Here is a 26,794-nt window from a genome sequence, read left to right as displayed (position 1 = left end):
AGAGGCTGCTGGGTTCTGTTCCTGAAACTGATAGGGAATATTAGGGTAAGTAGAAACTGGAAAAAATGTAGAAATGATTTAGAAAGGAAATTCCTGTTATAACCTTCCTTCACAGAAAAATTTTCACTTTCCATGAAATTACATCATCTGTCTTTCCATGAATTTTGAATCTCTTGTTGAAGAGAGATTACAAGTGCTCCTTTTTTCCATCCCTTCTCCAGGTGTGATCTAACTTCATTGTTAAAATAAACTTCTTGAGGGATGACAGTTGTGACTTCAGATGTAGCTGTGGTGAAAGAATAAGAAGGTCTGTAGGCTGGAAGGATTCATGCACCAGAGTATGTAAGTTGGGATAATGCAACCACAGCTGTAGTGGAGAAGCTGGATAGGTGAGACAGATGAAACATTGAGCTCCACAGAAATCACAGAGTATCTTATTCTCTTTACATGTAAACAGATATATTAGAACCAGACTGTCATTTCTACAAAATTATAATATATTTTATACTGACTTGGCCTGCTGGTTCCATATTTCAGATGGAAAGCAGAACTATACTTTTTCTTGACTACTGAGTTTCAATTAATTTTATGAATCAAGTCAAAAAATGCTGTAAAACTTTGAAAGCAGGAACCTAAGGCTTCAAGTTTTGAATATGTGCTGGAATCCACTGAATTTGTAGCTAACAGAGAAAATTATGGTGTGTCCTGAAGGAGCAATACATCCTGTCACATACGTTGGGAGTGGTTATATGGAAAAGGTCAGAATTGATGTACCATGGCAAGAAAATTACTCTGGGTGCTGCAAAAGGTAATTTCTTTCCATAGGAAGATGAATTCATGGATTACTGTTGGATTGAGCCTCAGCTCTGATAATTATCCATGCACTTTTCATCCATTCACACAGGAATTAAATAAAGTTATCCTGGATAAATCAAAATATTTGGATATTTTCTTAAACAAGTTTAGACAACTACAAAGTATGTATTTGTTATAACTTGTATATATTCACATAGAACTGCACATTACAATGACCAGAACCTTAACCTTACAACAATGTACTTTGTTTAATACATCAGTTTCCTCAAATGACTCTGCAGAACTGTCCAAATGGTTAAAAATAAACATTTTTTATCTTTCCCTTCTGTGGCTAAAATTAAGAGCTTACAAAAGCTGCACTTAAATGATCAGGCAAAAAAAATTATAAACTCGCTGGTACTTGATGGTAGTGTAAACAAAATTTATACATGGAAGCTATAAATCAGTTTAGAAATGCCTGCAAAGGTTTGAATCTGCTTTATTTCTCAATGCAAATCAGATTATTTTAATTGAATAGATGGTGTTTGAGAGTTTTATCTTAGAAGATATAATAATGCAATGCAGGTACATGAAAAGCATGCATTAGGAAATGTTGTTAGCAGTAGCAAATGAGTGATGCTCTTCAATGTACATAATTCTGGCTTCTCGGAGGTCAAGTCAATCCTAGGGGAGCTAGGATTTCACAGACATGTAAGTTATACACCTTCACAACAGTTAGGGTTTATACATCATTGATCTCCAAAAATTAAATAAAGGAATGAATATTTCTAGGATCGGTTCCTCTTTGGTTCTAGTCAACAAAAACAAAGCAATTCATAGGTTACAGAAAAAATTCAAAAGTAAAAAATTTTTTTTGAAACTTGGTTTCATAATGAAAGCCCAACAATATCTAATAAGGAAAAGAGGTTAAATAGTCCTTCAGAAAATCTGTCAAAACAGATGACTTAATAAAGAAATACCATTATTAACATAGCAGTATCTTAACCTAAGTCACCCCAGTTATGAAGCAAATTGATGAGAACAGTAAATCCTGGCTCATTCTCAACCTTTAAATATTTTAAGGTGTTATCCAAGTTTCTTGGACAGGTACTAAATTCTCTAGCTGAACTACGAGTATATATTAACCTTTAGAGTATATTGGTTTTAATTAGTTTTCCTGGCAGCAATGACAGTGAAGGGATACAAAATTCACTAAAGCACACGGTAATTGTGTGAATAAATTCTAATCATTTTCCTAGACCAGTAAGTTTTGAACAGTTGCAAAATGTTGCTACTATACCCACCATTCTTTTTTGTGAAATCAGTGCATCCATAAAGTAATTTCATTTTGTGAGAAATACAGCAAAGTATGGCAATCTTTTATTGCTGTTAGAATAACAAAATGCAAACAGGAGAGACAAAAAAGGCATATGTAGAAAAAAAGAATGTAGCAGAATATATAGGAATAAAAGGAATAGTAAAAAAAAGTTAAGGATAGAGAAAAATATATGGGAGAGAAAAACAGCCAATAATAAAAGGTGTACAAAAAAAAAAAAAAAGTGACACATACCAAAAAAAAAAAAAAAAAAAAAAAAAAAAAAAGAAAAGTAAAGAAATTTAAAGACACAATGCAAACTGAAAGAAATATGGGGGGGGAAAAAAACTTTCCAATTTAGGGGTTGATTGGATGAAATGGAACATAGATATATACATTGAAGAATGCCTGTGGGAAAAATCCCACACAGATTTAAGGCAGCCCCCTCCTAAAATTTAGGGTAATTAAATTTTGTATTTGGCAAAGAAAGTGAGAGGGATATTGTTTATCCATCATATCAAAAATAAAAACATCATATCAACATACATGGTAGGCAACTGAAAGCCCCTTGAAATCTCAGTTTTATGCCATTCATTTATTTTGTAGTGTGGAAAAACAGTGCATATTTTCTTACTTTGCCACAGCTGTTGTTTTCTGGCATGGAGTAGAAGTAAACTAGAAAAGTCTGCTGATTCTAGGAATGATGAGAAAAAAAATACCAATGGGTGTCTCCTGCCTGTGGTAAAACCTAGAGGTGTTGAATGCAAGATGTTGTTTTCCTTTTGCCTCTGACAGCAACTTGCAATGTTGTACAGTATGACCTGTGTCACTCTTAATGAGGATTAACATCATTTCAGAAAACCTTAAGCCCATTAGTAACAAAAATCTGCAAGGTTGGCTAAAAGGTGTCTATTTGATTACCACAATGACTGCCTCCACTTAATTAATACAGTCAGCTTAGACTATTGAGATGTAAAATGAAGCAGTTTTTCTACATTCTGCTTTATCCAGAGGCTATAACTTTTTAAGTCATTTCTGGCACCGAATACAATGTAGAAATTGAAGAAGTTGGCGTGAACAATTTTTCATTTTGAAACATCTTTTTTTTTAAAGTTGGAAGATGCATATTTAATGACACACCTGAAGCTAGATTATTCTATTTTACATTGCAACAATAACTAATTTATAGTAACATTTTAGATTTAGGATACCAGAGAGTACCTTCAGCTGAAAAGAAAACTTTTTAGCATTGTGTAGCATTGCCACAAATGGCATTCTCATTTTTAATTATGAATCAAAATATCAGTATATTTAAGTTGATATTAAGTATTTGAGGTTAAATTATTAATGATGGCATAAATTTCATATCCACTTTTATTATTTTGAATTAGGACCTCTTGATTAAAATTTACTTATATTTTATAGTGCTAAATTAAGATCTCTGTAAAAATTTACTTTTACTTTTAGAATTAAAGATAGAAAGTAGTAACTATTGAAGAATTAGGGATATACACAGCAGGTCAGAAGCTCCTACGGTAATCTCAGTATGGGATGAGGAAATCAAAGTGTAAGAAAGAGGAGAACTTGTGCCGTTGTATTTCCAGTTGCATCAGTAAGTTCCTCCACCCTTTGTAAAAATGACCCAACTTACTGGTCTCACACATGAAAATGAATGTTTTACCTGTACGTCATATGTGCTTATTTCCAGAGAAAAACCTAAAACTATGTTTCCTCATGGAGAATACCTTTATTTTTCTATAGATTCCATCCAACATGTTCAAATTAAGGAAGCAATAGCCTTCTGTGGCTTCAGGGCATTCTAGGTATGTGACAATGTCTCATGGACACTGCAGACTGCTTTTTCATCTCAACGGCAAAGAATGATAAATGGAATTTTCAAAGGTGTTAATCATCAAGTGTCACAGAATTCATGTTAAGTACTTCTTAGACTGTAATCATAATTATTCAATTGTATTTCAGGAGTATTTCTTTCAACAATGTTTTCTGATTTCTACTTAGAAAATTAATTCAATTCAGTTGCTGTATAATGATGAAGTGTGTCTTTTTCCTGTAGTGTCCAACTCATTCTTCTTCCCTAAGAGATGGTTTATTTGGTTTTTTATTAATCTCTTTATTTTCCTACTACCCAGATTTCCTCTGCTGGCAGAGATGCAGGCTGCTAATTATGACAAAGTACTTTTCAATCTTAACACAGGCAATCATTCAACACAGAAGGCTCAGTGTAAAATATTTCTGTGAATTCTTTCTGCAAATTTGACAGAATGAAACAGAATAGAAATATGCTATAAAGATGTGTGACTGAAGGAAAGGTGGTAGATGAAGGTGAATGTCTATATGAGATAGATCATAAGACTCACTGTAGGCCAGAAAGGCACTGGAATAAAAACTAATGTAAACATAAAGATCAGGAAACTCTAATCACAAAATCTCTATGGTAAAATATGAAAGAGAATGGACAGAACAAGCTAATGCTTTGAATATAAAAATAATATAAAAAATACTTTCAGTTAATATGTGTTACTTCATAGTACACTGGTAAAGCATAAAGATAAATGTGGAGCAGACCTCATGTTTAGCTCCTAATACCATCTATATATATTTTACATACAAATGCATTGTAAATTTTCTATATTTATTTATTTCATTACATTATATTTGTAGTAGACCATAGTTAAATAAAAATTAAGAACTAAACAAAATAGATGGACTTTTGAGGAGAATCTGGGAGTTCAATAAAACATCTTTAGACTAAGTTCTTTTATAATTCTGGGCTAGGGTACTGATTTGGTGAAGAGTATCTTATTATGGGGAAGAGACAGAAGGCAATTCTTGCTGCCCTTTTGTATTCAGGGAATTCTTGTCAAATTTAGGGATTAAAGATCTACTATGCTATTCTAGCCCTTAATGTTGTGAACAAGGCTACTTGCTGAAAATATATATTTATTTTTTTTTTAGTCTCTCTATTATGCTTTCAACAGTGTACTTTTATCTATCAATTCCCTTGCACAAAATTCTCCATTTCACTCACTAAGTGGAAATAAAAACTAAATTCTAGTTGGATAGAAGAATATAATGCGAACAAAAATCAGGCAATATAAGTATTCATATTTCAATACTATTGCTCTTCAAGAAAAAAGTTAAGAAAAACATCTCTATATCTAGCATTTTGACAGAGCATTAATGCTATCTGCATTCACAACATTTTAGGGCTTAGGACAGACCAGGTAAATTTAATTAAACTGAAAAAACATTTATAAAAAATATAAGCAGATTCACTTAAAAATACAGAAATAAGAACATAAAAATAAGTTCATTATTTACTGTGTCATGTACCATACACAACATTGGCGATTTCCTTGAGAATTAAATTTCCTTAATGTCTACAGCTATTGTGAATTTCCCTAATATGGCATTTCAACAGCATACTGAAAAGGTTGCATAGATTTGTCCAGATAAAGGTTTGTATTAAGGGGAAATAAAACTACAACTCAGAATAAGAAAATGGATTTCCGACAATTAAATTGCTGAGGCCAGGGGAATACTATACGTTTCTGCTACAGGCAAAACACTGAAAGAAAGCATATGCCAGTTAGAATATACTTGAGGCTTGAGGAAGACCAAAAACTTAGCCATCAAATTTAATAAAGGACACTGAGAAAAATTACTTCATGCCAAAATTTAATCTTAATGTGAATAATTATAAAATTATAGTTTGGGCTTATTAAGAAAACATGGAGATACACTGTGCATGCTACCTTGAGGAGAAAAGAAGCATGACTTGTTCTACTGAATAACTAATCATGAAAAATAACCTTCTACCCTATTTCTACATTAACAGTCTTTCCTAAGTACATTTGAAAAGTTTTGTTTGCATGTTTACTTTATAAGCCAGGCTCAGAATTAAATTTCTAACAAAGAAAAATCCCTAGAATTTTATAAGTCAATCACGTGAATTCCTCTCAGAAAAAATCAGTCTCATTGCCCTTGTATGGAAATCAAGTAGTAAGGGATAGGGAGAATATGTAGGCTAACATATATATCAAGGTTTCTCAGCATGTCAGAAGAACTACAAGTTTCTAGACTTATATTTTCACATTTTTCTTCTCAATTATTTGTTACAGCCTAACAATTCTTTCATGCAATGCTCTCTACATATATTGTAGAGGTAAAGATATTAGAGACAGGAAATATTTGTTGAGTCATTGCTTCACTTTTTTTTTTACCATGGAAAATTACTCTTTATAGTACATTTACCTGTGACGACAGTCTTGGAACAAGGGCCAATGCCTAGAGTGCCCACAGCTTTTTGTCAGACCTGTAGAACCAACCATTGGAGAGTGCTCAGGCTTTCAGACAAAGTTCTGTGAGCAATGTTTATAAGTGAAGGATTTTTCTGGGCATGCCACTCCTTCACATTCAAGATGCTAAGGAAGAATGGCTCCTGCAGTCATGTCTTTCTTAGAAGACTATTTGGGATATTCTTTTGGATGTCTGATACTAACAAAGTGCTTTTAGAAGCAATATTGCTAATACAGATTTATAATTCTGCTCCATGATCAAGGAGCCTAAATAATGTATGCTGTATACTTGAGCTCTTGAGCATCAAAGCTCTTTTTTTATGAAATAAAGCCTCTATATCATTATAATTTCTTCTGAAATATTTAAGATGCTGTGTCAGGGTGCTCTGCCTTGGATGCTCTGTCCTGGAATGTGGTAAAGCAAATCACACAATGTCCTATTTGCATAGTTATTATTGGTGGAATGAGGGGAGCACCAAATGCTGGTTTTGGTGTTGAATTATGCAAAATCCACTCTGGCAACTAACCCTGAACTAACATTCTGATAGGGAGGCAAAGATCTGGCAGATAAGCTGCTAAGTTCACCTGGATCCATATAACTAGCAGTCATATTTTATTTTATAGGAGTCCATTTTCATACAGTTAGGTTCTTCTGACATCTTCTTCTTTGAAGTGGATGAAGATTCCTCTCTTGGGTAGAGGATGCCCTCCCCCCCTCCCCAGATATACTCCTTGGGGTTAAGAGAATGAGATCTGCACACAAGAAAACATGCAGTGAGTTATATCAATCTCTACTTAACAATTGTTTCTTTTTGTTAATAATTGCTTTGATACAGTGCGCTATCCTATACTATAACCTAGAAGTTCTTTTAGCTTTTATACTGTGTAGTAAAAAATTCTGATTAAGGTATTTTATCTAATCATTTGTCATAATAATTAATATTATAAAAATACAGCTAATTTACCATCTTTAATCTTGTCAGATAATGTTATTTAAATCTTTGACAAAGTCTAGGGTCACACTCAGGGTCCTCTCTCAGAAGGAGTTCAGAAAGTAAAAGGATCCTCTCTGCACCTTGTGGCCCAACATCAGGGCTTCTCTTACAAAATTTATTGGAAGCTCCCACTCCACTGGAGACAGATATCTCAGTACATTTAGTAATACTAAAAAATGGACATATTTTCAGGTTCAGTATGGATATTTATTTCTCATTTATTCCATTCATGCTGGTCTTTTTATTTTTCAATTACAAATTGCAATTTTTACTTCTCTAGGAACACTTTGCTCTAATGAGGTGACTTGTACAATTTAATACATTGATGCCTTTGACTTATTGTGTTATCCCTTTCTTTTTTGAGGTAAATAACATGAAAGTATAGAGAAGGGAAAATACAAAACACAAAAGAATAATTGAAGCCTTTCCTGCAGTTACAAGAATTGTTAGATTGTGAAGAATATTACAGTTTGTTTACCAGCATAGAAGAATAGCTCCATGTTTTTTCCAGGTTTACTAAGAAAATACTTGATGATGTACATTCATTCTATGTGTTACAACTTATGAATCTCCAGTCTGTGCAGGAATTACCATGGAGTATCACACATAAAATAATTTCAATTTTCTATAGGTAAGCATATCTGGATATCATAGAGGAAGCTGATTCATTCTAGCTGCCTTCCCAGAAAGGTTGAGCTCCTAGTGATCATCTGAAATATCTGCCAGTCCTATCAACACCGTCTTTGGTTTAACCAAGGGAATCTAGTTCCTACTCCAGAAAACCAATAAACATTCATATCCTCACTTAAAAAAATATATTTTGTAGAAAAGGCATGAATACCCTAACTTTGAAAATTTATTTCTAGAAAATAAATGTCAAAATTTTTGTATCTCTAATGATTCACTTTGGATTTAAATATTTACAAAACATTTATCATGTTTTCATAGCCAAAGAATTTTAATTTATGATACTTTTCTGAAATCCTCTCCAGTCTGTATTTTCCTATAAAATTTTCATTGGTCTTAAATCTGCCAAAATCTACAATACAATTATCAATGTTACTTAACAATAACTGAGTTATATTCCAAAACAATTTTTTCAAAGAACCTATGAACCTTTGGCTATAGCAAAAACAAACAAACCAACAAGACAAACTCCTGGAATTTAAAAAAAACTCCTAATAAAGGAATATTTGGATAAATTGACAAAAATGAAATATGGCTAAATCTTGAATGGTAATGCATGTCACGTATTGAAATACAGTATTGAAAGCTGCATGGAGACAAAGATTTATGACAGATAATAAGGCTTTAATTGGATCTTGATCAGGAAATATGAACACTGAGCATCTGTGGTCCAGCCGACCAGCCAAGTGCCCCGAGTGAGCTCAGTCCTGGTCATGCCCTCCCTTGCAGGTGCCATTCTGTAAATACTGAGTGGTTCAGTGGAGCTGAGGCTGTTACAGACAAAGTTCAGCAATAAAGAGGGGATGGATGAAGGGAAAAGGGAGAAGAGTAAACTAGGGAGATATAAAATAGCAACTAACCAGGAGAATGAGACCTTTAACTATAAATTAAGACAATTCAAGAAATAGTGATTACTGTGAAAATAACTTGGGTGGTATGAGGACGATGATGATTATACTGAATAACACTATCCAAAAAATCTGTAGAGTCATAAAATACTGACTCTGAACAAAGAAGGGAAAGATCAAAACCAGATACAAATGGAAACTTATCTGTTGTTGCTAATAAAATGTGGAAAACTATAGATTTCCCTGAAATGCAAGTATGCATGTGACTCTCTTATTCTGCTACATTTTGTTTTGCTATCATTTCCTCTGGGAAATGGTAGAGCAAAATTCAACCATCATTTGGAACACATGGCTTTTATTTCATAGTTAAATTGTACAGACTATGCAAATGATCATTAATTGCTCTCTGGAGAGAAGTGTGCCCCCTTTTAGATCTATTGATTTATCCTGTTCATTCTTCTGAGAGTACAGAGGCATTGGAGGAACTGCACAGCAGGCAGTTTGAGCAAGGGATTTCAAACAGAAGATGTGTAGGAATGTAGTGTGTCACAAATTTAATTTTCTCTGGTTTTTATATATTAATATATAATACAACTTGAGTAAAGATTATGCAATGCTTTTACCCAAACAACACAATTGCTTTTGATTAATTTTTTTTTATTATTGACATTGGCAAAATGTGTATAAGCCATTATTTCTCAATTGATATAGTCATTTAAACACAGGGCATATACTCTAAATTTAATTCTATTACTAAAATTTTAAAAACTAGATTATAATTCAGTTGTTCTCCAAACCATTTCAATGATTGAAAGCCACAGGCAAGAAACAACAATTTACAAAAAATGCTGTAAACTTTAGAACTCTGGTAACCTCCGAGTTCAAAATCAGTTTAGCATTTCATGGTCTGCTCCAACGCTAAGGCTACCGTTGTGTCCCCAGGCTCACTTAGGATGTAAATGTGGTAGGAAATTTAAATCTGTGAATTTACATAAAGTTCCTAGCCTTTCTTTCTGTTTTCAAATGCACACATAAGACTACATCCTTATTCAGCATTATTATCTTTTCGTTCTCTGTCTGTCCATTTTAAAAATACATCCATTTGTTTTTCTTCTACATTTTCTTCCACAATGTACATCAAAAATCTCTTGTGCAACATTCTACTGTCCAAAGTACAGACAGTACGCAAATAGCGATCCTTAAAACAATTGAAAACATCTTATCTTGCCCCTCTAGACACAAAAATATCTGCCAAATTAATGTTTATGCGTTAACAGCTTTCTGTCTTTCTCTCATTTAACTTACAAAATTTAACTTACATTTAACTTAAAAGACGCTCAGTTTTTAAAGTGTATGCAGCTTCACAGCTGCTAGTGCAAATCAGTTAAGAAGATACCAGTACCCTACAGGAAAAAGACAGTGACCTAGCACATGATCATGTAATTAAATTTAGCCACCCAGCCTCAATAAAATTTTAAAAATACATCTATAGTGAGATTTGCTCTGGAATTGAAAAAATTAGAAACTAGAACATAAATTCTTCTCTCTTAAAGAGCATAGGAAACATGACAGTGTACAAGAAGAAATTTAACTCTGAAGCAGTATGACCTGTATTAAACTTGTAAATGTAATATTTGACAGTTAATGTTAATGTAACAACTCCTCCACTGTTGTAAATTAGTCAAGTCTCATTAAGGACAACAGAAATACACTACTTTACATGTGCATAGAATCTCTCCTTAAGGCTTTTTTCTCTTGTACTCACCTATTCAGGGAGTTGTAAATAACACTTTATTAATAACAACAAGGAACCAACTTCACCAAAAATTTCAGTCATCTACAACTTTGAAAGATCATTTCTGAAACCAATTCTTTGAATAGACAGGGACACAGCTCCTCCTAAGTAGGAAAGAGCACTTTCCTACTTAGGCCATTCCTTAGGAAATTCTAGTACAAAACCAACAACATTCTAACTTTCCTTATCCTTCAAATGCTCTCACAAATGAGAAAAAAATGTCCATCAGGAAGATATCCTTCAAGTATATATTTCAATTTCCTGTTTATATTTTAATTTGAGGGCACACTTCAGTGACTGCAAGATCCAAATTATGGCCAAAAAATTAAGTGAACGCATCAAGGCACTAATTATGGCATTTTCATTCCTGTTCCCTTCCCTTCTAAATATGAGAAGAGGAGAGATGGCAATGGAGTTGTTTTGTGTTGTGTGTGTGTATTTTTCTATTAACCCTGTTGAGTCTGACAATACCACTAAGAAACTGATCAGTACAAGTTACCAATATGCAAGAATAGAGGAAAATGAGAGCAGCTAACGGAGAGCTCTTGCAGGAGCTGTGCTGGGAAGAAGTGCAGAAGATGTTGAAGATCCATTCACTTTGCAAGTCTTCTTAAACTTGGTCTCTTAGTTGTGTCATGAAAATTTATGCATTATTTTCATCAACTTTCTTGTAAAGGAAGAAAGCTAGAAAACAATAAAGAAAGCCTTATATTTACATAAAGTAGGGGCTTTTATTATGGAGGTAACAATGTAGGAGCAAGTTGTGAAGCTTGAAAAATCATACTGCATTATAAATGCTGCTAAAAGTAAATAAATAAGAACAATATAGAAAGTATGGGTTATATAATTTATAATTCCAAATATTTTTCAAAATGCAAATACAGAAAAGAATTTATCTAAGAATCAATTTTTTCACTGCAATCCTAAAAAAATGGGTCCTTTAACAAATAAATATTCATGAAGTCATTTAACTCTCTTAATGTCAGAGAAATCTGCAATCTGACCTTCCTCTAGTTTGGAAACTGATAAGTGAAACAGACAATAAGTTTTCAGAAAGGTAGGTCACAGAGAAAATTGCAATAGAAAAGATATACAGTACCCATGGCTCCTGTTTTAATTTTCTTTTTGGAAGTCTTTTAGACAAATCAGGAAACACTATGGTACACAAATAATCACAAATAATGATTTTCACAATCTTCTCTGTATGTTCTTTGACAGGTTCCACATATGTCAGGTTCCTAAAGCTAGCTATACAGCAAATACATTTAAAATTAAAAGACCGGGCAGTTATTTTCAATGGAGTCAGGAAAGGGGAGAACTTTGGTTTTTAGTTTTTCTGATCAAATAAGAAATCCTAAAGGATTTTTTGTTTGATTGTGGGGTTTTAATTTGCTTTTTTTAAAACCAGATTTAAATAACAATGTTAAATTGAACATAATTTTTAAAATTTGGATACAAGCTAAAAATCCTCCACCCACATCACTCTAATTAATACACACCTCCCATTTGCACATTTTCCACTATTCTTCCTGTATGATACAACAAAAGTTCAAAGAAATGAAGAGACAAAAATAAAATATTATCATTGCTCTGGGGCTTTTAAACCTCACATCCCCAATATCTATTGCCTGCAGAAGCAGACATGAACAGTATTCCCATTTTCCTGGATCATATAAGAGTATTTATTTGCCTTTTTCTCAATTTTAGTTACCTTTATCACTGAAGAGGAAATTATCATTGCCTTCTCAGCCAGAAAAACTACTAAAAATCTCAAAATTATTTGGCAGACTATCCGGAAAGCACATACAATAAGTAACAGGATGGTGACCATTTCTAATTCTGTAATTTACAAAATTTAGGAATATGGGTATTATTTTAAATACAACTTTATAACTTTATTAAATAAAGGAAGTTACCACTGTGATACATCTCCACTGCTGATTTTTATGACACATCTTAGTGAAAATGATAATGTTCAGAAATCTGATTTTTTGGACATGTTCAGCATCCCCGGAGGAAGAAGTGACAATGATGATAATTTGTCCTGTATATGCTGGTAGCAGAAATTTTGGCAGCCCTGCATGTTTTAAAGTTGTGAGTTAAAATATTTTGTTCCGGGCATCTGACAATAAAGTGGAATTTAACATTTTATAGTATATGTTTAACAAGCCACATTTGGATTACTAATAATAGTAGAAAAAAATTCAAATATCAGTGTTGTAGTTTAAATTCAGCTGGAAATTAAATTGAATTAACTGGAATTAACTCAGCCACTTCCCTCCTCCTTCCTCCTCTGGCGAGAGCAAGAAAAAAGCAGAGTTTCTGGTTAAGAAAAATTTCCTTGATAACAGCAATGAGAGAAGAAACAAGCAGCAACAGGAACAGTATTAGTGACAAAAGGATACAAAAGAGAGAGTGATTTACACACAAAAAGGTGGTCACCATGCCAGCCCAGCTCCATGTGGCCACCAAGACAAACCAGAATGAGTTTGCCTTTTCTCCCCACCAAAGCCCAGCAGTGACAGGCATGGTCTAGAGCAGCAACCCAGACACGCCCAGACAGCTCCAGACTCCAAGCCCTTGGCCACTGCAAGAAAATTCAGACACAAAGGATCCCACAAAATGAAACCAAAACAAAACGAGAAAAAAAAATTTTTCTAGTAGAAAAAATAAAATCTGCCTGGGACATCAAGCACTGAAGCTTTTCATTCAATATCATTTCTTCAGAGTTTAGCTGTGACCACTTATTATTTTTGGCATTATTAATAAGTAAGTTCTACATATTAATTAATCTAACTTTCATTTGATCATCTATTTTTTACTGGCTGATATTCAGAACTTTTGATTTTTGTTAAGACAGGAAACATTAATTTACAAAAATCAATTCTTAGAATTGTGAATTTATTGTCTTCTTACTATCTGACAGCTAGAAATGAAATTAGGAGTTTCCCTGAGACTTCAGGAGTACTGGCAACATAAATAGCATTTCCAGAAAACACTTAACTGTCAAGATGGAATTTCAATTTTCAGACATTTAATTTCAAACATTCATTGTAATTAATACTTCCACATTTCGAGAACTCAAAAAAAATTTATGAAGTATAAGCCATGAAAATTTGCTACATTTCATGATGCATTATAAAGATTTTAATGTCTTACTAAAAAGTATTTTGCTTTATAGCCTGTTTTCTTCTTTTCAAATATTTATGAAAGTGCTAATATTAATAGTACTTATCAATAATAATAAGGTTAAAAATTCACAGTTTACTGTAGAGATTTATTTTCTCACCTCAGGCATTGCCTTTTCATAAAAAAAAAAAAGGTTATCTGTATACCCAGATGCATGTCTTTGTTTTTTGATCTTTAATATCATAGAAAATATGATATAATCTAAAAAATTGAGTGCTGCACCAGAGAAACTTTAAGGTGATCTTTATTTCCTTCCTTGCAGTTTAAGAAAATAGATTCTACATTAAAGTATTTATGATTTTAGGTAAGGTATATATTTCAATATACTCAATAACTTTTGTAGGATATCCAGGGATCTCATTAAAGGCCGTGACCTTGACTAAACTTTATTTAGCCTGGAGGTTACTTGAAGTACTGCTGTGTTCTTCAGAGGTGTTAGTATGACTGCAGAATACTAAATGCTTTTTGAAAAAATATTGTCTACCAAAATAGTTCAAAATGAAAATAGCCTCTGGTTTAACTCTTCTTTTTTTCCACTGGCAAAGGAGACACAATGAGACTACAGAGAATACAGGCGCTGTTGCTCATATTTCACTGAAACCCACTGTGCTATACATGCAAGGACTGCCATTTGCACGCTCATGAAGCCAGCAATGTATAAAGGAAAGACATGATGAAAAGGGAAGCTTTAAGGAGGAATCAGATTTGGAGCAGCTTGGAAAAGTTGAATTGGGAAGGCAGAGGTTGTCTGCTCCAAAAAAATTGATCTAGCAAATCCCATGGGGAACCTGCTTTCTGTAGAGTCGCCCCATGCAGTGTTTCGTAGAACATGCACTGTAAAAACTAGCCTGAATATCTCCTGCCTTTGCTTTTTCTCTTTATTTTCACTGCTTAACAGATTAAAAATCTGTTTAAAATAATGTATTTTCAAGCTAGTGGTTTTGTAAAGCTCTTTTTTTTTTTTAACAGATCTAGTGGAGATGAAGAATTAGTATTCGAATGCTAATAGTTAAGAATTAGTTAACTTGCCAATCCATTATGAAAATCTTTGTTTCTATGCAATCACTCAGCTATGATGCTGACTTAGCCACCATGTTTCTGGCTGTGAGAGTAGAGTGACTGAAGTATTTTTAAAGGAAAGTAGTAAAGAAAAGGCAGTGTAAAATTCAGATCTGGATAACAGAACTTTTACCTTCTTATTGCCATGTTGTTGGTTTTCCTATCTTTTCAGTTGTTTCCTTTGAGATGGTCAGCATTAAGGACTTCTCTAAAAATAGAATGGAAGATGAACAGGAAACGGCTCACCAGCACGTCTTCCTTCCTTCCTTCCTGCATGGAAACTTTCTCTAGATCTGAAGGTGGAAAAAGAATGCCAAATCCTTTATTTTCTAAACACAGATTGGGAATATTCATAAAAACATCTTTGCCTATTGCACAAAGAGTAGCCTAGTGTGGTAAAGTGGAAGTATGCTTGGGAGAAAGAAGTGCCATGCACCTGATTGTTTATTGAATTTCACTTTCTAGTGTGAACCTCTCAGTGAACTACCACAAAACTTCAGTAAACTAAGAGAGATTCTCTTTTCCTATCTGGAGTCCAAAGTATAAATCATCAACCTTTTAGCACAGATTTATGTTAAAATTATTAATATGAAAAATAGTTGACAATTAGACATCTCTGACAAAAACCACTGCTTTTTGTCAGTCATGCAGATGATCCCTCCACAGTAAATCCAAAAATACAAGGACAAAACTATGGGAGCTGGAAGGATTCCCTTCAGTGACTGAAAGAAAAATGTCATGGTGAGATACACAGAGAATCAGCATTATGCTCTCTACTTACCGCTGTTCAAAAATCTTCTGGATTTTACTTTTTAATATAAAATTTCCCACTTATTTTTAAGACATATTTTTTTAGTTTTGGTGACTCTGGAAAGCTTTAAATATTCTACCATTTGTTTTCTGTATGCAAAATTTCAAATGCCTAACTTCAGCAACAAGCAATTCTACAGATTTAACAAACTATTATTACCATTTCACATCCTTGATGAATACTAGTACTTTTAAACTGCAGGGGCAATAACAGAAACATTATACTGAAAAATCATTGGTGCCAAATGTTTTTTAAACTTCTGAGAAAATTTACATATTTATACGCACTTTCATATTTTATTCCTTTATTTACTGACTCCAGATATATGGACAGTTATTACCTGCCATTCTGAGCAACACTGAAAACAGCTGATTGATAACAGAATGACTCTCAGAGAGTACCATGCATTTTATTTTGCATATTCTCAAGGATACTCATGAATGAAGAAAGGAAATTTTACCTTTTTTCAATGTTAAGAAGGAAGGGAGGGTAAGAAAAATCTGGTTTATTTTATAAGACTGCAATATTATGAGTGTAAAAATTCTTGTGAAGGAGACTATATTTATTTTACCTCCCTTTCTGTGTTCTAAATATTACTTTGATCAGTTCTGTTTAGATACTCCCGATGAATATATCTGACAGAAATATTCCACACCTTATCACCTTATATTTATGCACCCTAATTTCTTAATTTTTCATAGGAAGAAAATAGAATGAACGTTCATAATCTATCCAAGGAGAGAATATGATGGACCACATATCGCTCTTGTCTGCTATGATGAAGACAGATCTTCAAGGTAACAGCAAAGCAGCTCCTCTGCCCTTCCTCAAGTAACCAGCCTGTGGCTGAGTGTTAGCATTACTGAACATATCCAAAGCTTATGGTAATGAAGTAAAATATTTTAAATGTAATTAAGGCGGCTTTTCCTAGGCCTGGCTCTGTTTCCTCAAGTCAAGTTGCTCCTCACTTTCTTTAGCTCTGTAAAAAGGCTATTTGGTCCAAACAAATCTGGATGCTGCTGAAGCCAGCTCCTTGCATTGCTGGCAACTCAAACAAGTCTCAGTGCAGACTTAACTCTACTTTTAATTAAAGTCCTCGTAAAATAATTTAAACCTGTAAAATCATATAACTGAATTAATACTACAATTACCTTTTTATCTTGTATGCATTTTTAATAATAAATACCTCATAGAAGACTACTGCTGCTAATACTTTATTTTCTTGTTTTCAGAACAATTTAAGATAAACCTTCTATTCTTTGTGCAGCCTGCATTGATTTTGCCTCCCCTTCTATTCTAAAAGATTTTAACAGGCTAGGACAATGTGTCAGATCTCTACTGCAACTGTTATTACAGAATTTGCATATCCTTTTTTGCTGAACTGTAAAGTCAGCATTCCAATTTTGAATGAGCTCTGGTTTCCAGACATGAAAAAGCATTATGGGGCCTGGATACTATCAGCCATCAGATTACCTTTCTTGGAGCTCGTAATATTACTTCAAATATACCTCTATCCTGAAACTAAAGTCCTGAAAAGCAATGCTTTTCTTACATGATTCTAAAAATGCAGCCTTATACTGCTTGGCATCAAGGAATGTAGGGACATTAATATGTTATGAGATGAAGCAGTACAGAGCACACTGCACAGATGATGGGAGGAAGGCTTGAAAACATCGTACCACAGAGCTATCACACATTAGTTGGGAAGGGTCACTGAAAACAATCATATGTGAATGTCTAAAAATTGTGAGAGTGATGCCGAATTTTGCCCCAAAAGGCGAGAATAACTGCCTAAGAGACTCAAGTCAGCATAGACAGGAGGTATTTTATTACGACGCGTCGGAGAAATCACAAAAGGGATTTCTAGCTATCTCATGACAGAAGCAAGCTTTTATACAGTCTTGGGTGCAGGGTTACATCACATTCATAAGAGGCGTGGTGTGGGTGGAGCGTGGGCAGAGACATCTATTTTGAGGATTATTCTTGGTGGTCCTTCCGGTGCCTTCCTCGCGGGCAAGGGTCTTCTGATGAGTCTTCCTCTTTAAACTTTTGAACTCCTATCCTAATATGGTCAATTCCTGGTGTACTTGGCTTGGTTCCCATGGCTTGGCACGGCTCTTAGGGTCAGTTTGACATTGGCACGGCTCTTAGGGTCAGTTTGACATTATTAGCTCTGATCATGCTTAGCTCGACAATTCCCTTATCCCTATCTCTCTTTATTATTTGCCCTGCTTACCAAACTTCAAACAGAAGGATCCACCAGGATTGCTTCTGGATTAATGAATAACCTATCATACAGCATTATCAATAATTCCAGGATTGCTTCCGGATTAATGAATAACCTACCATACAGCATCATAAGCAATTCCTGAGTGTGGATGGGGGCGAATCCCCTTGTACCTAACATGAGACCACCCGCCGGTGATATGGGATATGGCTCTAGTGTTAGGGGTCGCGTGAGTGGCTAATGGGATGGGAATGGGATAGGACTGCTCAGGGTTGATTTTCAGTCTGTGGCTCTGCCTAAGCATTTTGATAACAAAATTATGTTCTTGTGCAGTAGTAAAATGCTGATTGGATGGGCAGTTTGGGGCTTCAAGAGGATGTGCTTGGGTAGAGGGTTAACTCACAAAATCTTCCAAGATCATCAGATCTGTAATCAAGAAGCATTTTTCTCACATACTGGGCAAGCAAAATCCTGGACTTGCTGAGATGTTTTTAAAGTTTCTTTCTCCTTGTTACAGCAACTATCTTTCACAAAAGGACTTTAGAAACTCTGTCAGTCTTTATCTACAAACATCCTGGCAGATTTCAAGTGACATTAAAGAACTTACTTTTGTTAGAGGTTGTGCAGATTTTCTGTGGCTTGTATCACACTTGGATGTGTAATTGTCTTTGTGTTCTTTCCAGATTACACCTATCCTATTCATCAAATTGGTAGGCTGACATGATGAGCCGCTCCAGTCACAGGGTCCTACTACAAATCTATTTTCAACACCTTTTTAGAGTATTATATCAACAACTTGTAGCTCAGATTTTAACTCAAGTCAAAGCTGTAAATGTTTCTCTTACAAAATTTTATCACTAGTCAAATTTTTTAGATGACTGAATAATTTCAGAACATTCCTGTAACTCTTGGTTTTATTCTTAAAAGTTTCCTGACTAGATGCTTGTTTGGAACAAAAAGCATCTGGTTTACCATAGAATTATGGAGTAATCCAAGTTGAAAGGACTGGAGTGCCCTAATTGAGACTCCTACACAAATCTCAGCTAAGAGGACATGCCAGGTGTGTAGGGCTTTATACTCTGCTCCAGGCCGAGTGTCCTAATGACTGTGGTGGGTTACTTTGTCTGGCTGCCATATCTACACCCACCCATTCCCTGACTCCTTTTCCTCAATAAAATAGAGACAGAAAATGCAATGGGGAAAGCTCATGGGTAAAGGAAAGGACAAAGAATTAAATTATCAAATATCTTCTCAGGTAATGCAAACTGAGTGTGGGAAAATTAGCTCATTGCCAGCTAAAATAGATTTCACTAGTGAGAAACAAATAAAAAAATTAAAATAATCTTTCCTTCTACTCACCCTCTTTTTTCTTGGCTCAAATGTACTCCTTCATTCCCTCACTGAGCAGGGAGGTTAGAGCAGATGACACCAGTGGGGTCACTTCCCACCTTACCCACTCTGTGTCCATGTGTGTCTACATCTTTGGGATACATGCTCAGCTTCACTTCTGGTTGAACCTGCCCACAGGAAAGTGACAGACACATCCCTGAACCTGGGATGAAACCCTTAATCCTCAGGCTGTGCACCAGCACCTCAGCTGGAGGGAGGCCCAGATCTGCTGTAGGAGGCTGCTTTTAACATCTTTATTTCACATCACAAGTTAAATTACTAGCTAAACCTGAGTCTGTAAAGGAAATCCTATGACTATTATGTCTTTGTGAAATTAATAAGCATAACATGGTTTTAACAGCACAAACAGAAGGCGAAAGAATAGCAACAAAGCATCACACCTGTAGGTTAACACCTATACAGATTTAAAATCTCTTATCCACTTTTCAGCTCAATCCACTTGTCTGTCCTTAACAGCAATTGTGTCCTTGCTTATTAAGGAGTTTTGAATAATTAGGTTCAGCTGAATGTAATTAGCATCCAGCTGGCAGTGCTTATCTAAGTTGCATTGAATGGTAATGAATTCTATGAAAAAAAATAAATAAAGCAACAAAACCACCTTTTATTGTCAGGGTTTTTTCCCATTTCCTCTCGACTTGCCCACTTGGTACTATAAGAGGCCTTTTAATATTGCTTAGGACTAGTTGAATACACTGTGTTTTACTAGTGACCTGCTGCTTGCTTTTGAAACAGAAGCTTGGTAAATGTCTGTATACTTGTTTCTCTCAATGATGGAAAATTCAGGAATAGCCCTAAGATGTTTTTTGTTACTGGTTTCTCTACAACTAAAGGTTTTAAGGTGAAATGTAGCAAGATTTTGTTGGATGAGAGTAAAGTATCAGTAGATGCAGATCTGTCAGACAAATCTAGGACTAAAGAAATAATTTGTTACAGAGTGTTTTCTGTGGAATCCTGGCACACCTTTCATGGGTTCATAAAGTTCTTGGGAGTGTGATTTAGGTTCATATACTTTAGGAATTTTAATGGAATAGTAACTAATTCTTTCACTAAATGAAAAATGTATTAGTTCTTGATCTACCTGAAGGCACATTGCTGTCTTTTTTGTCTTTTCCTTTATTCTCTGTTATATTTGTCACATTCTGCCCACCAAGTTATTGGTATATCTGTTCTCTTATTGACTTTCAGAAGCTCTGCTTTCTTTTGCATTTTCTGCTATTTCTGATTAAATATTTCAGGTTTAATTCTTATCTCCAGAGAAGAAATTCCAAGTATTAAGTTATTTTAATTCTGTAAATTTCCCTCTACAAATCCTTTTTTATCTCATTTTCAAGTGTCTTGAATGTAGTTTTAGAACACTAAAACAAATGAAGATCTATAGATTTTTCTAATTCTCTTTGTAGAACTTTTATTCTTTCAGCTCTCTTCGTCTTTCTTTCTGTTTGGTTTTGTCCCTCATGTCTCAATACATGTTTGGAAATGTTTGTGATAGAGACTATTTGGTAGATGAGCTCTAAAGCTTTTGCAAAAAACTTGCTTCATTTCCACCATTCACTGAATTGTCTTTCAATTGTAAAGTACTGTGGGAGGAGCTGAGAAATAGTTTTAATTACAGCAATTTTAAGTACACAGAGTAGATTTTTTTCCTGTATAATCAACAGAAAGAAGACAAAACAAACTCAACCAAAAGATAAAGCTTACATTTTAAAATTAACAAATCTTTATTCTTCAACTATTTTTCAATGCTAGGTACATCTATACTTTCCAGAAGTACAAAGTTAGGGAAAAAAAAAAAAAAAAAGAAAATCATACGAAGGAAAATGTGGAAACCATTTTTAGGATGAATTTTGTCAGTTTAAGACTTACATGTTCCTGGTATTGTGCTCAGGAAGCATACAGTAGTGTCCTCTGTCCTGTGCTCTCCTAGCTTTCATTCTTCTTTTCTAGCCTCTTAAAATAGCATATTTATATCTCCTATATATATTTTATGGAATTTAGTATTTTGCATCTGAATGAATGGATCAGTTCTGGAGTTGTATGCACTTGTCTGAAAGCAGAAAAATGACACCAAATATATTTCACCTTTTTCCAATGGGACAGTGTTCTGCTCACTTTTGTTTTTTCCAGAAATGAATTCTCCAGGGCATATCTATCTCCTATAATAGTCTCCTTTTCAAAAAATGCACTGGATTGTTAAAATGTTTGTATCTTTGATGTTATATAACTACTGTGAGAGATGTTCAATATTTTTAAAAGGAAAGAAATTACCTCCTACAGTATTTAGAACACACCTTAATATAAACTAGAATCCTTAACCTCTAATTGGATGTTTTTATTCAGGTGTTAGCCTGAAGAGGGAATAGATAGGATGTTTGACACCTGAAACATCAGTATTGTGTTAGATACTCTTTTGACTAGGGAAATAAAACTTCTAGATGGAGATTTTCTAGATTTCATATGAATCTATTGTAACATTGTCTGAATTGTGAATCAATCCTTTAACTTTTACAGATATATGAACCAAGAAGGACCTTCTCTGACATTTTATACCTCCCACTTTAGAATTTTAAAAATCCATAATATTTAACCTATTCTAAATGATCAGATTATAGGTTCTAAATTTAAAGTGCTTCTGTACACTTTGGGATCTTGCTTGACAGAGAAATTGTTGAGAGACTATTTGCTCTCTAATTCTTTATGACCACATTCCTCTTTATGAAAGGAGCAAAAGTCAAGACATTTATGATTTTCAGCCATTTAATGCAAAATGTATCAGATGCATCTTAAGCATTGCAAACAAAACAAGGACTTGGTAACATTGTGAAAAACATTCAAATGTTCTTAGACATTTTGACACTTGACATCATCTCACTCCTTTCATGCTGCAACAAAAAAGATTTTGTCACTCTGTGATAAATTTATGTATAAGAAAAAGAATGCAAACACTCAGATGCAACCAAAGCCCAATATGTTTAGAAATAATTTCTCCATCCTTTCTCTTAGGGTGAAAAAAGCACTGAGCTATCTAACAGTGCACTCAATAAGCAGGTGTCATTTTCAAATTGGATCTTTCTTTCCTGCAATTTGGTCTAAATTTTACTTTTTTTGTGACCTTACTAACAGAGAGTTTTGGCAGGTAATCTTGCACAGAGAAGCATCTAGGCTTTCAAACAGTTTGTATTTGGAATCAAGGAACTTCTTCTGCTAACACTAAAAAATAGATAGCTGCCTTAGAAATGCAATCCAGCATACGACACCAAATATCATTCTCCTCATGTATCAGTTATATATCCTGTAAAGCATCCCCAGCAAGTATTTTCTGCCTTACTGGCCAGTATTGCCATTTTTAGCCTGGTATTCTCTTGATTTCCTGCTTCCCTGAATCCATCTCCTGATTTGTTTTGTGAATTCTCTTGGGAACAAATAATTTTGATATGTCTTTGCAATGTATGTATTTGATGGATTCCAAGCCCACGCTCACAATTATTCAATATTACAGCAAGAAAAATAATTAAAAGTATTCCTCAATATCCACATCATAGTTACTTGGCTAAAAACCAAGTATGGACTACACAGATTACAAAACTGGAGCAAATATAAAGTTCTTTGCTACCAGACACTATTAAAAATCAAAGCAACTGCTGTCTCCAGCTGGCACAAATTTTTAATTATACTTCAGCAATATCTAATTGCAAATGAACTTGTGTACTTTTTATGGTCAAAATCTTGTTTATGGGCAAAAAGAAAGCATAGCATATGGACAGACAGAAGCATCTAAATAGGCATGTAAAGCAAAGATTATGTATAAAAAGCTCTATAGATAGAGGTGTAAAATCAAGAAATTAATGTTAGTATAATTGAAATCTTAACAGTATAATTAGTCCAGATCTAAATGTTTCAAAAAACCCCAAAAATCTGGATATTAATTTGTTATACACATCTTCATTTCTACTACTTTCCAAAAACGTAGAGCTTGTGCTATCTTATTACATAAACAACGTGTAAGCCATTTTTTGTGGTTAAATTCCATTTTAATACTGATTTCCCCCTTTTTTGATTAATAATTCCCTCCATTGTAGAGTTAACAAGATTTTCTTTTAAAGATTTTGCTAAAGTATTCAGACTACATTCTCTTTCTCCAAAGTGATTTAATGTGTACAGTTTATATACATTCCTTTACTGAAAGTGAGCAGTGGAAAACTGCTCTTAACTTTAGGGAGATTTTTAAAGATTAAACCTCAGAATGTCAGTTCTTCTCTGAAATGTCTGATGCAGTGGGACCATGTGATTGGTGCATTCTGCCATCTAATATAAAAATGGATTGCTGCTAATTTCCTTCATTGTGTGCTGCTGCCAAATATTTATGTGCCAGCATGGTAACAGTACATTCAGCAGTCACATCTGAGTACAGGATTTCTAGCTGAAGGAGAGTTCTGAGACATGGAATTAAGCCAAAGAATAGACTTTTCCATGACTTTTCCAACCTCCTCTTCTAAGAATGTATCTCAATACAGTCTTTTTCAGGCAAAATTTGAAAACCTAAAAAAACAAGGCAAAAGACAGAAATGCAAAATTTTTATTTGTACTATATTAAATCTGCATTGAAGCCTAGCACCATTTAAATGAGTTGAATATGTTCTCCCACACTCACTGATATACATTTTCAGTCCTTAATCACTGCCTTATAGACACTAAATCCATTGTTATTTCTACAAAGCAGGGGTTTTTCTCCTGAAACAGTTAACAATTGAGCATAAGCCATTGATCTACTGCAAAAACTTTCTTTGTGTCATGATGCTGATTTTCTACCCAGTCTGAATAAAAATGTGCCAAGAGTGGGATTATTCAAGCTTCTATTTTTCCTCTAAACCTTCAACAATTTACACTGCATGGTCTTCTCTACACTTGTAAACTTATTATTTACTTTCTCATTAGTAAGAATGATGATAAATTTTTCCTTGTGTTTGTTTTGTTTTGTTTTTTTTCTCAGCTTACACTGAGGTTGACAGTATGGACTTTGCTAAAATGCTCTATTTGTCTGTGCTTTGTTGTGCTAGTCTTCAGAGGAATCTTGGAGAGTCAGTAATATGCAGTCTTCTGGCAAAGAAAATAGAATGGATAATTGTGCTCAGTGGATAAGAATTCCAGTACATTATTTTCTTTCTTCTTGAATCACTAATATTCCCAAGGAACTAGCTTGTTGTCAATGAGATTCTGTTTCTCTTTTTCTTATCATTTGTCTTCATTCATTGCAGCCATTGTATTAATATGTTTTACTTTGCATTTTTAGAATATTTTATCTATTGTGCAGGGATTGTAATAATCCAAAGCTAATTAGACTTTAAGGTGTGAAGATGTCAAATGCCTATTGTCTGCAGTATGTGTATGGAGACAGTATCATTTCTCTAGGAAGGAAAAAAAAGAGATTGTAGGAGAAGGAAGAAAGGAAGTACTTTTTGAGAGATATTTGCTTATTGTTTTTTTCTTGCTTATCTGAATGTTCTGATTGCCAGATGGATTCATAAATAGACTGAGGCTTTCATGGCACTTGCTGCATGTAATCATTAGCAAGCCTAGACAGTTTACAATAAAGTTAAATGGATCTATAATATTAAACAGTCATCTGAAGAATTAGTGTACATTTAATAACTGTTTTCTTCTTTTTTATGTGCTTAGAAAATTTCAGTGGCAGTTACTGGTGAAATGAAAAAATAAAATCAACTAGAAAAAAATCAAAAATTCATCAGGGAAGAAAATAAAACTGAATAAACAATAAAAAATAACAGGTTTTTTATTTAAGAAGACAAAATTATTGCAATTATCCTGTGGAGAAATATTTTTTGATAATAATCTTGTTAAGTGTGTCAAAAACATATGTTAAGTACATTTTATTAGTCTTGTCTAAATATGATTGAATTAAACTATCAGTTAATAGTATTCACTGAGGTCAGCTGATATCTAGAATTGGGTTCTAGATACTGTCAAAGCAGAGAAGATTACAGAATCAATTACAGTATTCTTCAAAGCAGAGAAGATTACAGAATCAATTACAGCTACATCATACAACCCAATCTTTGACCAAACACAGTCTATTACCTCTGACATCATAAAGTCCAATCTACGACCAAACACCACCATGTCAACTAGCCCATAGCGCTAAGTGCCACATCCAGGGATGGTGAGCACTCTGTATTCCATAGCACTAAGTGCTATCCACATCCAGGGATGGTGAGCACTCTGTATTCCAGACAGGAAAAGATATTGCTGTGAAAAAATACTGTGCATGTTAACTGGATCTGGGTTGCACAAAGCAGAAAGACCTTACATTTTTTGTTACATCATGATCATGTTAAACCCCTTCAGGGTGGTGACCCCACCCCCTCCCTTGGCAGCTCATTCTGATATGTAATCACCCTTTCCATTAAGAAATTCTTTCTAATGTCCAACTTAAACCTCCTCTGAAGCAGGTTGGAGTTATTTCCTCTTGTCCTATCACTTGTAATCTGTGAGAAAAAGCCAACCTGGTTGCAACCTCCTTTCAGGCAGCTGTAGAGAGTGATAGGGTCACCTCCAAATCCCCTCCAGGCTAAACAACCCCAGCTCTCTCAGCCACTCCTCGCAGGACTTGTGCTCCTAACCCTTCACCAGATTTTTTACCCCTTTCTGGACCCATTCCAGCACCTCAGTATCCTCTCTGAACTGAGGGCCCAGAACTGGCCCCAGCACTCAAGGTGTGACCTCACCAGTGCCGACTACAGGAGGACAATCAGGGCCATATTCTACTTTTAATAGCAATTTCTCCCCAGCAGGAAAAGGTATTTAAGACTTGTTAGCTTCATGTGTTTAATCTTGAATCTTAATTTCTCCCCCACTAAGTAACTTCTACTGATCACTATTTGAAACAGGAAACTTCTGGTTAGTACATATTTGTATTTCAATACAAGTTTTACCTTCATATTCTTCTTGTAATATTATCATGGTATAGCAAAGGAACATAAAGTCTTTTAGTTGTGTGTGACCCAGGTCCAGATAACCTGCCAGTATTTTTTCACAACAATTTTTTTCCTGTCTAAAATACAGTCTTCTATTCAGGTTTTGTTTCACTGTATGCAGAAGGTTTTTATTCTACATGTAGCTTTGCTGCAAAAAGAAAAGGGAGAAGTGAGGCATTTTACATCTGAGTTGTCTTAATGTACTATATGATAATTCATAGTTGTTCCTTTTTCCTTTGTGATTAATACACAAGATTCAAAAGGAAGAGATTACTTACACATCTCACTTGATAACCTCACATTAATTGTAGAGGTTATAATTGACACAAATGTTTCACCACCATTTGGTCTTCTT

General features: G+C 34.3%; 1 long non-coding RNA gene across 1 annotated transcript; it reads right to left on the bottom strand.

Annotated features, from left to right (window-relative positions):
• Window positions 1–11,014: 11,014 nt before the first annotated feature.
• Window positions 11,015–19,849, bottom strand: LOC135457954 (uncharacterized). The gene is made up of 3 exons (XR_010442807.1): window positions 19,400–19,849; window positions 15,136–15,295; window positions 11,015–11,438 (listed from the first exon to the last, which is right to left on the bottom strand). It is a non-coding gene; the product is annotated as an uncharacterized LOC135457954 (long non-coding RNA).
• Between the last annotated feature and the right edge of the window lie 6,945 nt (window positions 19,850–26,794).

The sequence above is a fragment of the Zonotrichia leucophrys genome, chromosome 1A, assembly GCF_028769735.1.
Source record: "Zonotrichia leucophrys gambelii isolate GWCS_2022_RI chromosome 1A, RI_Zleu_2.0, whole genome shotgun sequence".
NCBI classification, from domain to species: domain Eukaryota; kingdom Metazoa; phylum Chordata; class Aves; order Passeriformes; family Passerellidae; genus Zonotrichia; species Zonotrichia leucophrys.
This window is presented reverse-complemented; position numbering and strand designations above follow the sequence as displayed.